We start from the raw sequence: 16,049 nt of genomic DNA, 5'->3' as shown, positions 1-16,049 counted from the left end.
CTCATGTCCTTTTCTTGGTTCTGATCTCAGAACTCAGGTATTATATAGTATTAATGATTGCTCATTATTATGTTGAAAAGACTACTGAAATCTTATACCAATGCCTTATCATGATGTAGAGTGACTCAACATTGGTTAGGTCTATGCTAAAGAAGAAGCAAAAGTTCTGGCACATTCTACCAAACTAGAGGGTCTTTGAATACAAATTCAGTGAAAGATTATTTGTCTGTAGTCTGACAACCAATCTAAAAAAAGCTGAGAGAGACATCAATAAAAAGGTGACATTGACTGCTTAATGTTTTCACCTATAGCAAATCACAGGTACCACCAAACAGTTACTCAGAATACTTTTGTTAAGTATAGGCTATACTCCAGATACCATCTACTAAGCTATAGAGGGAGTGGATGGATTAAACCATGAATCATGGGATCATAGATTTAAAGGCACCAGGGACCATAAGATCATTTAGTCTAAACCATCTAACTTTATAGCTGAGAAAACTGAAAAACAGAGAGGTTAGAGGTCATATGGAAGGTCACATAGCTAGTTAAATGTAAGAGATGGGTCTTGAATCCAGGGCTTTGTGACTCCAAAGTCCATTCGCTATATCATGAAAAGTCTTTCATGAATACATCTTGGGTATAACACTGAAACATTTATTATGTGATTATGAAACAAAGGAACTTAAAAAATGCTTACTTCTGTTTTATATTTTACTGGCCTTAAATATGGAATATTTCCAACTTGTTTAGAATCTCTTTGCCTCATGCCATAGAGCAATTTAAAATTCACTGAAAAATCATAGAGAAGTTTTTAAAGGAAGAACCTTATTTATTGACTTCAAAAATAATAACAGTGGGGCAGTTAGGTGGTGCAGTGGATAGAGTCCCAGCCCTGGAATCAGGAGTATCTGAGTTTAAATCTGGCCTAAGACACTTAATGATTACCTAACTGTGTGGCCTTGGGTAAGCCACTTAACCCCATTGCCTTGCAAAAACCTAAAAAAGTTAATAATAATAATAATAATCATAATCATTATCATAATCATAACTGTGCCAGATTGAAGACTGGAGGGAAATTTTCTTTTGTCTTTTTAGAACTAAAATGCTAAACTATTGGGCTTATCTTTAATACTCAGCAATTTTGATTCCTGTCAAGTGAATAATCACATGAACTGAAAGCTCCACAGGAACCACAAACAACCAAATTCAATCAAAGAGAAAGGAAGGAATCAAGAGAAAGAAATGATTGCTCAGATTTCTAGAAGAACCCAAAAATGAAAGAAAGAAGAAGCAACATAACTATTCTTATATCCATATTCATATACATACATATAACAGACCAGCATGCATGTAAACACATATAAACACCACACACATATCAATGAATATACATAGCATAAACATAGAATGCACAAACACATCTAATACATCTAAACACAAATATACATATTCACACTTACACATACATATATACATAACCATACATACTTATATACACATACATAGCACTTTCAATCTTAAAGGATCAGAGACAGGGCAGGAGTGAAAACAAAAGATATGATAAAGGTTACAAATAAAAGCAATCAATTCACACTAACAGACATTTTTCTTTTTCTGGTATTTTAACTTGAGAAAAAAAAATTTCTAAGCAACAGGATAGGATGGTAGAAAGTTACTATGTTCCCATTAGCACACAGCTGCTTATGATTTTGCTAACATGTTTGAATACTATTCTTGGAAAAGGCAATAGCCTTCAATATGTACCAGATGTAAGCAAGTGTTTATTCCAGTAAAATTCTTGCTTCAGTGAGTCAAAAGTTCATTGAATAAACAAGCCCAGTACATAAGCAGAACTACTTTTATTATAAGAAATCATAGAATTCATTGGAATCAGTGATGGCCATTAATTATCCCATTAGTTAAAGCATTTTACTGTAGGGAGGAGTGGGACTCACTCAGTTGCTATAATTTTATATTTAATTATGCCTCATTCCAGGAAATCTGAAACATGATTGCAATCATGAACTCCAACTTAGTGAAATACCTACAAATTTCACATTAATCAACTTTTTCTGATGGTACAGTGAGTTAATAATTTACTGTGTATGTAGCATTCTAAAAGACTACAAAGTTCTCTTTTCATTTATGAGAAAGATAGCATAAATGTTATATTTCATTACTTAATTAGATTCATCATATCCTTCAACCTTCTAGGGTTATAGATGCCAACCAGTCCATGCCGTGTTGTGTAATTTCAACCTGTGCCTTCTCCATCTTTTCTGGGAAGGACCTGTCCAAAGTCCTGGAGCCTTTTAACATTCTTCGGGTAGCAATTAACCTCTCAGGTCATTCTTTAGTGTAGGCAACATTCTACCTAATTTACAGATGAGAATGCTGAAGCTCTGAAAAGTCCTCCAAAAGGGACAGAACCCAGACATGTATCTCCATGCCATCTGAGTTCAAATCTAGGACTTATTTTTAATCTCTGGGAAAGAAATCAAGTGTAATGGAAGTTGAAATTTAGAGCTGTTGATAGAGTCACTAGATGACATGACAAAATGAATCGCATAACCTTATCAATTTATTCCTGGACTATTGCTGCATTCTCCCATTATCCAATTCTAATTTACTCTACCCACCATCAGATTCACTGTCCTAAAATACCATCACCACATTTCTTGGCAAAACATTTTTCTTAGCCCTCACTAACAATAGGATAAAAATCTTAACTCTAAACTAATAGATCTAATATTCAAGACTATTCACAATTCCCAACCATCATTCCAATTTTTTCTCATTTTGTGCAGTTTCTCTTCAGTCAAACTGACTCATGACTGTCTACCTTATATCTTCTATATTTTTTCCTCTGTAGCTTTGCTCACAACATTCTCTACATTTATAATGTCTTTCTCATTCCTCTCTACCTGAACAAACACATCAAGTTCAATTAAGCCTCATCATCTTTGTGATGTTTTTCTCAGCTTATGGCATTCTGCCCCCTCTTTAGGACTACTTTAGTACATTTTGCTTACTTTGTTCATTTAGCATTCAAATATTATTATAGGTGATTTGTTATATTGTCTTATTTTTTCCTCAAAACTGGATTGCAAGCTCTTTAGAGGACTGACAGAAGACCATGTTTGAATCTTCTTTGTCATTAGTTTTATGACTATCTCAAGAATATGTGAGATCTCAGAACTTTGGAAATGGAAGGGAACTCAGTAACACTTACCCCTATATCTGAAAAACAATTCCTTTTGAACATAGATGAACCAGACAGATTCTGGATCATTCAGTGTTTGTTTAATAACCCTAAGTGAGCATAATCCACTGGGATAGATCTGTAGGGAAATTTTTCCCTAACAATTTCCTAACAAATTTAAATTTGTCAACTTTGCAGCATTCCTCCATTTCTAATGATTGTGTTTTCTGAGAAAGTCATCTCAGTTTCCCTCACTATAAAATAGGGGGTAATAATTCCTGGGTTATACCTTTCTTATAGTGGCATGATGGAGAAAGCATTCGTTAAATTTTAAATTACCCTGTAAACAGGAGCCATTAGCTCATGGTGTCAAAGAGACCTGGAAGGCATCTTGGAGATCTTCAAATCATTATTGAGAGAAAGGAGCACAATAGGCTTTTTTGACATCTCTGATAACACCACTGATAACGCCTCAGAGTAAAATTTCAATAAATATTTGCAGATCATTGGATACTTTAATTATCAAGAGCGGAACTCACCCCCCCCAAAAAAAAAGTACAGGGAGGGGTTCTTCAGGTCAAGTGGAGTGTTTAGGAGTTAATTATGTGATATTGTTATAAAATATATTAATTCTCATTCTACTAGTTACGAAATATGTTTTAAAACATCAGACAAAGGAATATATACTAGATTTTCCCAAATATTATAATGTTTCAGTTATTTTAAGGATATCATTCATCCATTATTCTCAACTACTTTTTCTAAAAAAAAAATGAAGCAGCAATTATTCTTTATATAGCGAAAATGAATGACATACATTCCATGCTCTAAAGTTCATGCTTTGTCATAAAGTCATTCTTTGTCATTTGATAAAAATGACATGATGGTTCCCATCATACCTTCACTTAGAGTTTGTTTACTCATTTTCAGATATAATAGTAACAAATTTGGTCATCTGATTGTTCAGGTGTCAGGAGACTAATAATCGACAATTGTAGAGACGGGAGAATTTCTAGTGGCTGATACACTGACAAGAGTGAAAAGAAAAAACTGAAAGCCTGTTAATAATTATAGTAATAATAATAATAATAATAATAACTAACATGGATAGCTTAGATAGAAAGATAGATAGATAGTTCGATAGATAGATGATAGCTAGATAGATGAAAGATTAGGTATTTGGTAGATAGATAGATAGATAGATAGATAGATAGATAGATAGATAGATAGATGATAGATTAGATAGATGGTACATAGATGTGGGTATATTAAGGATATGGATTTTGATAGGATATAGATTAGACACAGATATAGATAGATTTTGATACAGATACAGATTCAGATATATAGATACACATACAAATACAGATACAGATATAGAAATAGATACAAATACAATACACATACAGAGATATAGATACAAAGAGATATAGATATATAGATACAGATACATATATATACAGTTAGAGATCTAGAGATACAGATAGAGATATCAATATATAGATACAGATACTTATATAGATACAGATACAAATATATAGATATTATTATAGACATATAGATAGATATATAGCTACATACACTTATATAGATCTAACTACAGATATAGATACAGATAGATTGATAGATGATAGATAGATGATAGATACATAGATAGATAGATAGATAGATAGATAGATAGATAGATAGATAGAGATAGAGATAGATACAAATACTCCCCAGGCACTATGTTAAGTCCTTTATAATTATGATCTCATTTGATCCTCCCAACAGCTCTGGGAGGTTAGGCATATCCCTACTTTACAGATAGATTGATAGATGATAGATACATAGATAGATAGATAGATAGACATAGACATAGACATAGAGACAGACATAGAGATAGAGATAGAGATAGATATAAATACAGATACAGGTAGATATAAAAATGAGATAGAGTTCACTTTCTATGATCCAGACACTATGTTAAGTCCTTTATAATTATGATCTCATTTGATCCTCCCAACAACTCTGTGTTATGAATATCCCTACTTTACAAATGAGGAAACGGATAACTAGAGATGAAGTGACTTGCCCAGGGTCTCACAGCTACTAAGTAACTGAGACCAGACTAGATTCAACATGAGCCTTCCTGACTTCAGGTCCAGTATTCAGGGCAATATAGTGCCACCTTCAGGACAATATAGTGCCACCTAGCTGCCTTGAAGCAATAAGTAGTATAGAAAGTACTATAAAAAGAACTAAAACTTCAAAAAGCAGTTTTCTTGCATCACTTGATGTAGAAGAAAATGGGCTGGACTTAAACTCAAAAGTAGTCTAATTTCAAATCCTGTTTTGAATATTTTTTATGACAATATGCATCACTTCATCCCTCTGAGTCAATTTCCCATCATTAAATTGGGCAATAATACATAGCATTGCTATGAGGATCAAATGAAATAATATATGTAAAGTGCTTGACAAGTTCTAAATGACAATAGTCATATCATTTTACTCGAGGAAAGCAGGACTATAAGTCTCAGAAACTAATATTATATCAAAGTAAAATCAAGGATTCAATGAACATTTATTAAGTACATGCTATATATGCAGGGCATTGGGATTGATGCTAAGTATAAAAGACAATACAAAAATAGTCCCTGTCCTCAAGATATTACCTTTCTGCTGGGGGGCAAGGGATCATTTTGAGCTGTTTAGTTTACTTCTTTTTTAATTAAGTTCAGTATGCTATATTTAAGGAGGTAGGCAAATTTTTAGTACATTTAAAATATTTTCTATCCAAGATTGCAAAAAATTAAATGTTAGTTCTTAAAACAATAAGATTTTGCCATCTAGAAAAATAATTTACATAAAATATCTTACTCTCTGATGATAAATGAGACCTGTTGTATTTTCCCAAAAGATTCTAGAAAATCCAATCAGTAGATAAAGATTTCAATTAATAGAAATGACATTAAATACATTAAGATGTTCATAAGTCTACCAATGTCTATGGTTCTCCACGTTTATTCAAGATATATTGTCTCCCCACTCCAATCAGGATCAGGAAAATCACAATATATTTTTTTCTTAAAAATGAAACAAAGAGACTGAAAGATATCTGAGGGTAGGCATGAAGAGCAAAGCAAAGAAAATAATTTTAAAAATAAGGTGATATTAAGATATGCTCCCAAATCATCATGAAGGAAAAAATTACTCATCTAAATAGAAGGACATGTCCCAAGATTTTTGATAACAGTCACCAGAAAGAAAGTAATAAAATCCAAATATATATTCAGAAAAAAGCAAATCATCTCCACAACCCAAATAGAGTCAGTGAAGTTAACCAAAGACATTAAGATCCCAGAAGGTGCATAGTAAGAGGAATGCAGGAAGTTGAGGCATGTCTTCATTGCCTGTTTTCACCTCCAGAGAGAGGAAATCAGAGGATCTGATAGTTATCATTATAGGTGAGGCAAGCAAGGCTGTACTTTCACTGAGCACCAGAATCTGAGAGAAGGTCTTTCTCCCATTGGCCTGCTCTCCTTATTTCTTCTACTGGCTTTACATTATATAATGAGCTTATTTTCTTCCATAACCAAATCATTGTCATTACAGTGCTTCCCTCCTGGAGCTAACCCTACCTCTTTCCATCTATTCTGTACCTTACCCATCACAAATCTGCCCCAACTTCTGTTATCCCCTCAAAGTTAAAGGTCAATTATCATCTGTCAGCCTGTGCCATCCCTAAAGGATGAACCCTTCCCTCTCCTGGTACAGCTTGATTTGGCCAGGGCAGATCATTCTGAGGGATTCTCAGAATGGTTTGCATCAGGAAACATCAGTGATGCTTCTCTTGCTCCCAAAGAAGTAGTATGGAGTTTCTGTCAACAACAACTTCCCTAGGGGTGATGTCCTAGTGTCTCCCCCACAAGGAAGTCTTGAGTTTTGAGATCTGCATCATCCCCGTCCCAAATAAATTTCTGCCATTGCAAGAATGCCCATTGTAGTTCTGGCCTCTGATCTAATGATGTTAGTAACCTAACCTTTGACTAGGGGCAAGCCATTGACTGAAATGGTCTAGGAACTCAATTATTTCATAGTCGGCACACTTGGAGAAGGTTGTATGAATTAGAAAATTTTCTTTATCAGCTGAAAATCTTCTCTCTGTCCTCCCCACACCACCACTAGCCAGTTGAATGAATGTGCTTCTCTCCTGGGTCACTGTATCAAGGACTGGCATAAGGAAAACATCCCTGTCATGGGCTCTCAGGAGAATGGGAGAATTGGTTTTCATACTACTGTGGGCAAATCTCTGGCTACCAGAATGGTACTGAAAACTGGCATGAGTTAGTCAAATGTCATAGGGTAGTTGACCACTGATAGTATCTGACCTCCCAGTAGGATAAATGGACTTTTGTCGAAAAGTCAGGTTGGGGGACCTCTGTCTCTACTGTCAAAGGATGAAAACTGAGACTTCCACCATATTTAAAGAGTAGACATGGGCAGAATAAAGAAATGAAAGAGGAATGAGAAATCCATTTGGGGATTGAGGAGGAACACATTGATTAAAATTACTTTGCTCCATTGCTTTATTTCATCTAGGCTTTTGGTCTTTATGTTGTATTCTGGTAATGTGGGACTATACCATTGGACTGAGTTGTTTTAGAAAGCAAAAGATAATTTAAAGTTAACATATCTTATTAATGAAGTATTTAGATGTCTCAGGAAAAGCTCAATAACTTATTCAAGTTCAAGCCAAGCATATTTAAACCCAGGGAATATTCTCTAATTCATTTTATTTAATTAGGTTCAGTAATTTTGTATAAACTGTATCATTCTAGTCCCGGGGTTACTTATAATAATCATAATGTAGATATATCACATCCTGGCAATGAAGGAAACAGCAGGAATTGATCTCACAAAAATGGAGCAAAAGAAGTCATTCATAATGGAAGTACTTCAGAATATAAAGTATTTGCCTACTGTTTCATCCGGATATCATGCAATGTATGGGCTCTATAATAGCTAAGTCAAGTAGAATGCTTTAAATGATCAGAATAAAATAATTCCCCAGGTGGTAATGACCTGACTCCTGATTACTTAATTGGTGCATTTCCTAAGGAGGGATAGAAGAGGATGACCTGTAGAAGAAGACAAATTTTCTGATGACCTAGAATTCTCACCAAATTTCTGGAATTCCAGAATTCTTTGGGTGCCCATCTCACATCTTGAGGGCACTCTCCTAGAGAACTTGGCTGATTTTTCTGGTGTTTTATGAGGTTCACATATATCACATTTTAAAAATAATTTTTAAATGAATTTGAAAATTTATGCCTACTAGCTCTAGTTGGAAACTGGGTAGGTGGAAACCTATTATTAACACCATAGGTTTTTAACAAGTTAAAAAGGCCCAAGTGAAAATCATACCACTTTGTTTTCCATATTACATTCATTTCATCCTAACAGATCTTTCATCCCTCAGAGAATAAAGAATATTTTCACAAGCAGACTCTCTGAATCACAGTGGAATCTTTCTAGACTTAGTGGTCTTACAGTAAATGAAATTCTTATTGTCCTCAGGAAGTTATATGTACTTGATTCACATCAGAATGGAAACCTTACATCAAACACATGAGATAAGTAAGATATCCCACTTCACATTTATGAGATAAGTAAGATATTCTACTATTGCATTATTCTAATCAGGATGTTAGCAGTAGATATTGAGAATTAAAGTGATGGGACCAAATAAGCAGTGAGATGAGAAAAATGAAATTGGGTTTCTTATATCCCCATGTTTCTCCATGTTCATTTTTCATTACCTCCTAATTACAACACTGTCCACTTTCCACACCGAATTGGTTATTTCTCACTTTGCTTATGCCATCTGACCTCTTTCTTCCAATCCCCACTTAGAATGTCACTGAATATCCAGGTTCAAGCTAGTTTCTTATTGAAAATTCTCCCTTCTTAGCCCCACCCCCATACTGAAATCAACTCTACATGTCTTCCCCATTCAGATATTCAATTCGTACAACTTAATGGTCTGCTAATTCTCTTTGTTCTTTTAAAAGTCATGTGAAGTCATAGAAATTTTTTCCTCTGCAAAAAAAACTGCAAATTCCTTAGGTTTTGGAACTATTTCTTACTTCCATGGATTTTAACTATTCACAAAGTCCATCCCTTGTACAATGTCAACATAGTAACCACAGCACAAATGTACACTGGGTAAATGCTTAACCAGTTCTTTTCCTAAAGCCTACCAGTCATCATCCCACTAAATCAATCAGTTGATCCACAAGCATTTATTATGTGCCAGCAACATACTCAGACAATGAAGATACAAATATAAAAATGAGAACTATCTCTGCCCTCAAGGAGTTTATATTTCATATTCAATAAAGTCTATTAATACAAAGGGTTTCCATAACATCCATCTCTCTTTATAGTTCCAATGCTGTGTAACCCTGGGTCAGACATTTTTCTGATCCTCAACTTCTTCATCTCTAAAAAAGAAGATAGTAAATAAGATCTATATTAGCTACCATACAGGATTGCTGGGGGGGGGGGGGGGCCGGTACTTGGTAAAATCTGAAGTACAAGACATTCAAGCTATTACAGAGATCTCTTCTTAAATTTCTTTTTATACTTATTGCTTCTTTTTTATTTATTAAAAGTTTATTTCATATCCGACAGTCATTCTCTTTCCCCAAGTAAATAGGATTTATTTTTACCTACAGAATGCTGTGCTTGTAAGGGTGCTTTAGATTTTAGATGAACAGTACATCAAGCAAAAAAGGACATTTTTGTGTGAAATGTGGAGAAACCAAATACTAAACAATTACTGAATCATCGGACATTTCCCCTGGGCACAGGATTTATTCATAAACAAATGGCTCTTCAGAGTATTTCTGTTATGAAGCAAACCTCACTTAAGGCATTTTCTAAAGAGGAAAAGAAATGAAAATGTTACTATAAATAAGTGTCACATGCTTACATGCTATACATGTTAATACTAAGGCTTCAAAAGATAGACATTAGAGGTGGGGAATCTTATATGTTCTAGCATTACAAAGGAAGGCACTATATTATTTCTATCAAAGATGGAACAAAGGAGAATGAGCTAAAAATGTAGGGGGAGGGAATTGGATAAGGAACAGAAAGGATGATAAAAACTAGAGCTGGTGGGAACCTTAGTGCTCATCCAGACCAACCCCTTTAATTTGGAGAGGAGGAAACTCAGAGAGAGATGAAGTGACTGTCCAAGGTTATACAGGTAATAAATGGCAAAGTAGCCATTAAAACTCTGTCTGTTTGATTTCAGATTTGAAAAGCATTATGAAAGAAGAAAGAACTGGACATAGTTTGACTAGGAAGATTAAGAAAAGAGGATGGGAAATAAATGTCTAGGAAAGAACTGGAAAACTTGAATCCTTTAGAGAGCTATGAAGATCTGAAAAAGAAATCCATTTGGGCAGAAAAGGTAAAAGAAAGAAAGTGATGCAAAAGGCAAAGGAGAAATTCAGCTTTATATATGTTGAGCTTCAGATGATGGCAATGTATTTCAAAGACAGTATAGACTCCAACTGCCAGTCAGAGGACTAAAGCATGGTTTTAGTTTCAGTAGGAGGAGATCATTGTTGGAGATTCTCATCTGGGAGTTATTCACATCATTGCTATTTGAAGTTATAAAAGGGACCTTGGGAAACAGACATTTAAGGGTAAAGAAGAGAGGCACTGAAAGAGTAAATGTGGTTTAGAGACTGTAAGGAAGGAAATTAAACTTTATAGAAACAATGTGCTCTTTTCTACTTAACCTGTTCATTTTTACTGCTAATTTTTACACTAAAAGATGATTGTATATTAAAATATATAGTATTCACAATAGTTAAGCAACCCTTTTGGCTAATGATGATTCAGCACAGGTATATACCAGTGTGGACCACTGGTATACAATCACAAAAGACAAGAGAATTTCAAGGTGACAGTGATGAACAATGCTCATAATTGTAGAGGTAGCAAGGAAAATTACAACAGAGAAAAAAAAATCCCTGGAGATGATATTTAGAGGTCATGGGTGATTTTTAAGTATGTAGCTTCAGTGGAGGGGGAGGGCTAAGAGTCAGCACAGTACTGTTCTAGGCAATATGGATGACACCAAAGAAGCATAAGTTCCATTTCTTCCTCTCTCCCTCCTTCCTTTCATTTCTTCTCTTCTCCCCTTCCTTCTTTTCTTCCTTCTTTCCTTCCTTTTCTTCATCCTCCTTTCCTTCTTTCTCTCTTTCTTCTTATCCTCCTTTTTTCCACAAACATTTATTTACTTTACTATTTGCCAGATACTAGGCTAAACAATGGAGACACAAACACAACAAAGCCAAACAATCCCTGCACTCATGGAGTTTATGGTCTAAGCGGAGAGACAACATGTAAATAATTAAGTCCCTACTATCCCTGAGTCTATTCTAGCAGACACAATTAATGCTAATGAAAGAATTCTAAATCAGCATAAAATGTTGAAGCAAAAATAATGAGTGATAACTGATTAAAATCAGTTAATAAGATTTACATTAATTCAACTCATATTTATTAAGCACCTACTATGCATCAGGAATTATACTAGGGAGAGTTTATAAAGAATACTGTGATAGATGTGCTCAAACATAAATTTCCAAGATACTAGTTTTGTATCTTCATCCAGGTCATGCTTAACTCATTGTAGGGTCCCCCAGGCTCTGTCCTTGGCCCTTCTTCTTTTTTCTTTCTCTATACTATTTTGCTTGATGAGCTTTCAGCTCCCATGTACTCAGTTATCTCTATGATGATGATATTCAGTTACACTTATCTAGTCCTAATTTCTCTTCTTACCTTCAGTCTCATAACTCCAACTATCTATTGAACATGCTTTGGATATCTCAAATTCATTTTGTCCAAAACTGAATCAATATATCTTTCCTCCCCTCAACTCCTTCTCTCTTCTCACCCTGCATATTACTGTTGAGGGTACCCTCATGCTCCCAGGCACTCAGGGTCACAACATAGTTGACATCCTTGATTCCTCACTCTCATCACCTCCCTCTCATCGAATTTGTTGCCAAATTCTGTCAATACAAAATTCTTTCCTTTGCTACTGGCACCATACTGATGCAGACCCTGATCACCTCATAACTAGAATACTGAAATAACTTTTTGGTTATCTTTTTGCTTCAACTCTCCCAGCTTTAGGCCATATTCCACTCGGCTATCAAATTGATTTTCTAAAAGCTCAGATCTGATGATGTCATCCAAATATTAAATAAACTCCACTGATTCCCTATCACCTCTAAGATCAAATAGAAGATCCCCTTTTTGACTTTTAAAACCCTTTACAACATGGGTTCCTTCATAGCTTTTCAGTCTTGTTATACCTTATTCCCCTCCACATATTTTGCAATTCAGTTACAATAGACTCCATGATGTTGTGCATATTCATTGGTTAGTCCTCATTCCTGGAATTCTCTTCCTCCTAATCGCCACTTTCTATTCTCCCTGACTTCCACAGGTTCTGGTAAAATCTCACTTTCTGCAAGAAATATTTCATGATCCCATTTAATATTAGTGTCTTCCCTCTATTATCTCCAGTTTATCATATACCTTCCTTCCTCATTCCATTTCCCCCTTCCTTCATTCTTTCCTCACTCCCTCCCTCATCCCTGCATATTTACTTGTTGGCTTTCCCCATTAAACTGTAAGGTCCTGGAAAGCAGATAGTATTTTTTCCTTTTTTTTTTTTTTTATATCCTCAGTACTTAATATAGTGCCTGGCATAAATAGGCCCTTAGTAAATGCTTTTGAACCTTTCTTAAGTACCACTTAATAGTTATTTTGTTAAGGTATACAATATATCATTTTATATGCAAAGAGTGGTCACTATGTTCTTTTACTCTCCAATGTGTAAGATAGGAAATGAACTGGCTATCCTCTGAAAGGCTATGGTTGGAATTTTCCTAATCCTTTCCAATATCCTCCTCCTCTTCTTCCTCATTCCTCTGCCTCCTCCTCTTCCTTTCTCTTTCTCTTTCTCCCTCTTGTGCCTAATGATACAGTTCAGAATCATGAAAGTCTCCCAGAGTGATCAAAGACAGAATCTGATATTTTCCTTAAAAGATAATCTATTGACAAGACGGAGGCCCTTGCTAATAATACCCGGGTGTGGATTATTGATTATAAACTGTTCGGCGTTATCCAGGTTCACTTATGAAATATCTGTTCTTACTGTAGGATGAGTATACTTTCATTAGTTTTGATATGACTGTCAGGAAGAAACAGGAGAACGCACTGCGCAAGATGAGTTTCTATCTATTTTTCCCCGAGGTTAAGGCCTGCTATTTAAATCATCTCTGCTCCAGTGGGAAGTGACATTCGGAGCCAAAGGCTGAAGTTCCCATTAGGTCTGTGAACTGGGCAGAGGTCACGAGGTTCTCTTACAGAAGGTGCCCAGTAGCCTTGCCCAAAGAGGAATAAACTTTTCCTGTCCAGGAGCCCCCGCTAGCAGAGGTCTCGGCATGGGGCAGCAAGGCCCGAAAGTGGAGGCCATCGGCCAGGGCAGCCAGGGCAGCTCTCCAGCCTGGGAAGCCGCTTTAAACTTTTTCCCAGCAGAAGCTCCCGGCTGGCACGGGGGCGCCAAGAGAAAGGCGCAAATTGGCTCCGAGTAGCCAAGCTGCGTTAGGAGAGGCGGGTCTCGCTTGGCCAGGCACAGGCACGGGCACCAGACAGCAGACCGCCGGCAAGCTGGCTTACCCTCACCCCCCACAACTGGGGCGCGCACGCGCACACAAAACACACACACACACACACACACACACACACACACACACACACACACACACACACACGCACACACGCACACACGCACACACGCACACTCGCGAGTAGGATCCCCTGGACATTCTGACACACAGCCACACGCACGCGCGCACACACACACGCTCACTCAAACACTCTTGCAAGGAGGAGCCTCTTGATGTTCTGCCACACACACACACGCACACGCACACGCACACACTCGCTCACTCTCAAGCACACTTGCGAGGACCCTAACATCCATGCACACACACACACACGTGCGCGCGCGCACACTTACTCTCAAGCACACTATCACACACATACACACTAATGCTCATCTCACACACACTTGCGAGAAGGACCCTAACATCCTCCCACATACACACACTCGTTCACTCTCAAGCACACTTGCGAGAAGGATCCTCCTGACATCTTACGACACACACACACACACACACACACACACACACACACACACACTCGTTCACTCTCAAACCCTTGCGAGGAGCCTCCTGACATCTTGCGAAATACACACACACACACACACATACACAGAACACGCTCATTCTCACACACTTGCGAAAAGGATCCTGCCACCCTACCACACACACACACACACACACACACACACACACACACACGCACACAAACACACTCTCAGTCTCAGACACTTGCCCGGAGGATGCTCCGGCTCCAGCCCTCGGAACCCCGCAGATGCGGAGCTCCCCAAGCGCGCTTAGCCGCCGGCTCCCCCAGAGTCCTGCCGAACTTCCCCAAGCCCCCTCCCCGCTCCCAGCCCTTTCCCCCGAGCGCCCCCGACTGCCCACTTCAGCCCCGCCCCCTCCTGAGCCCCCCACGCCGCTCCCCTTCCCTCGGGCGGAGCCGCCTCCCGGCCAGTCCTCTTCTCGCTCCTTTCCAAGCCCCTTTCCGAGCTTTCTTCTCCGTGGGCGTCCACGGCCAACGCCAAGCCTTCTGCGCCCCCGGGAGAGGCCGCCGGCTCTTGCCTCCAAGTGCGGGGGGCAGCCCAAGGTCACCAGGTGAATGGCACTCCGTCCAGGTCCCCCCCGCACCTTTGCCAGCGCAGCTGGACTCAGCCCCTCGCGCCACGCGCCCTCGCCCCGCACTCTCTCCGGGCTTCCCCGCTCCCCACTTCTTCCAAGGTCCCTCATCTCCTCCCTCGCACTCCCCCAAAGTTCCCTGGGCCCTTCGGGGCGTGGGGAGGAGAGGAGGACACTTTGCTGGACTTGGCCCAGGCTCCGGGGCGGGGGGCGAGGGAGGCAAACTTCTGCCGCCACTTACCTGGGGTTGTGCTGGGGGCTGCCGCCCCCTCGGCCCGCCGCGCCGCGCCCGGCCCTCCGCCGCCTTCACTCCGGAGAGCCCGAGCCGGCGGGCAGGCATCCCCCAGGGGCGCGCGGCGAGCTCGCGGCGGAGGCCCAGCGTCCCGGGCCGGCCGGCCGGCGTCGGGGCCCCGAGGGGCGGCTGGGCGCAGCCCGGGGGGATCGGCCCGCTGCCCCGGGACGCGCTCCTGCGGCGGGCTCCCGGACCGCAGCCCCCGTCCCCGCCTCCTCGGGGGGCGGCGTTCAGTGCAGCCGGCCGGCCGGCATGGCAGCGCGGCCGGGCAGGGGCACGGGCGGGGGCCGGGGCTGCGCCTTGCCCTTCCTCTCCAAGGAGCGCGCAGCCCGCTCCAGACGCTCTCCTCGGGACTGCAGTCCTGACGTCACCCCGCCCCCCCGCGGAGGAGCCGCGAGGCGGGGAGGGTGGAGTGAGTGTGAGTGTGCGTGTGCGCGTGGGTGCGCGCGTGTGTGGCTGTGGCTGTCGGAGTCGGTGTGCGGGGCGGAGGGGGGCTGGTGGAGGAAGGGGCTCGGAGCAGCAGCTGGAGAGGAAAGGCAGTGCCCGGATCTGAGCAGGGCGAGCCGGGGGGCGGCCGCTTCCAGCGTGGGGTGCGGACACGGGGGACTCTGGAGAGTCGGCTCGGGAGGGAGCTGCAGCCGGACTTGGGGACGCACTTCATCACAAAGTTAGGCGAGCAGGCGACGGCGTG

At 39.8% G+C, this 16,049-nt stretch overlaps 1 long non-coding RNA gene across 1 annotated transcript in view; it reads right to left on the bottom strand.

Annotated features, from left to right (window-relative positions):
- Nucleotides 1–15,396, bottom strand: part of LOC141492585 (uncharacterized) — a 136,372-nt gene extending 120,976 nt beyond the window's left edge. The window contains exon 1 of the long non-coding RNA XR_012469974.1: nucleotides 15,308–15,396. This is a non-coding gene — a long non-coding RNA (uncharacterized LOC141492585). The remainder of the gene's footprint in view (nucleotides 1–15,307) is intronic.
- Between the last annotated feature and the right edge of the window lie 653 nt (nucleotides 15,397–16,049).

The sequence above is a fragment of the Macrotis lagotis genome, chromosome 7 (assembly GCF_037893015.1).
Source record: "Macrotis lagotis isolate mMagLag1 chromosome 7, bilby.v1.9.chrom.fasta, whole genome shotgun sequence".
Classification (NCBI taxonomy): Eukaryota; Metazoa; Chordata; class Mammalia; order Peramelemorphia; family Peramelidae; genus Macrotis; species Macrotis lagotis.
The sequence above is the reverse complement of the archived record's forward strand: the minus strand, read 5'-3'. Positions and strand labels throughout refer to the sequence as shown.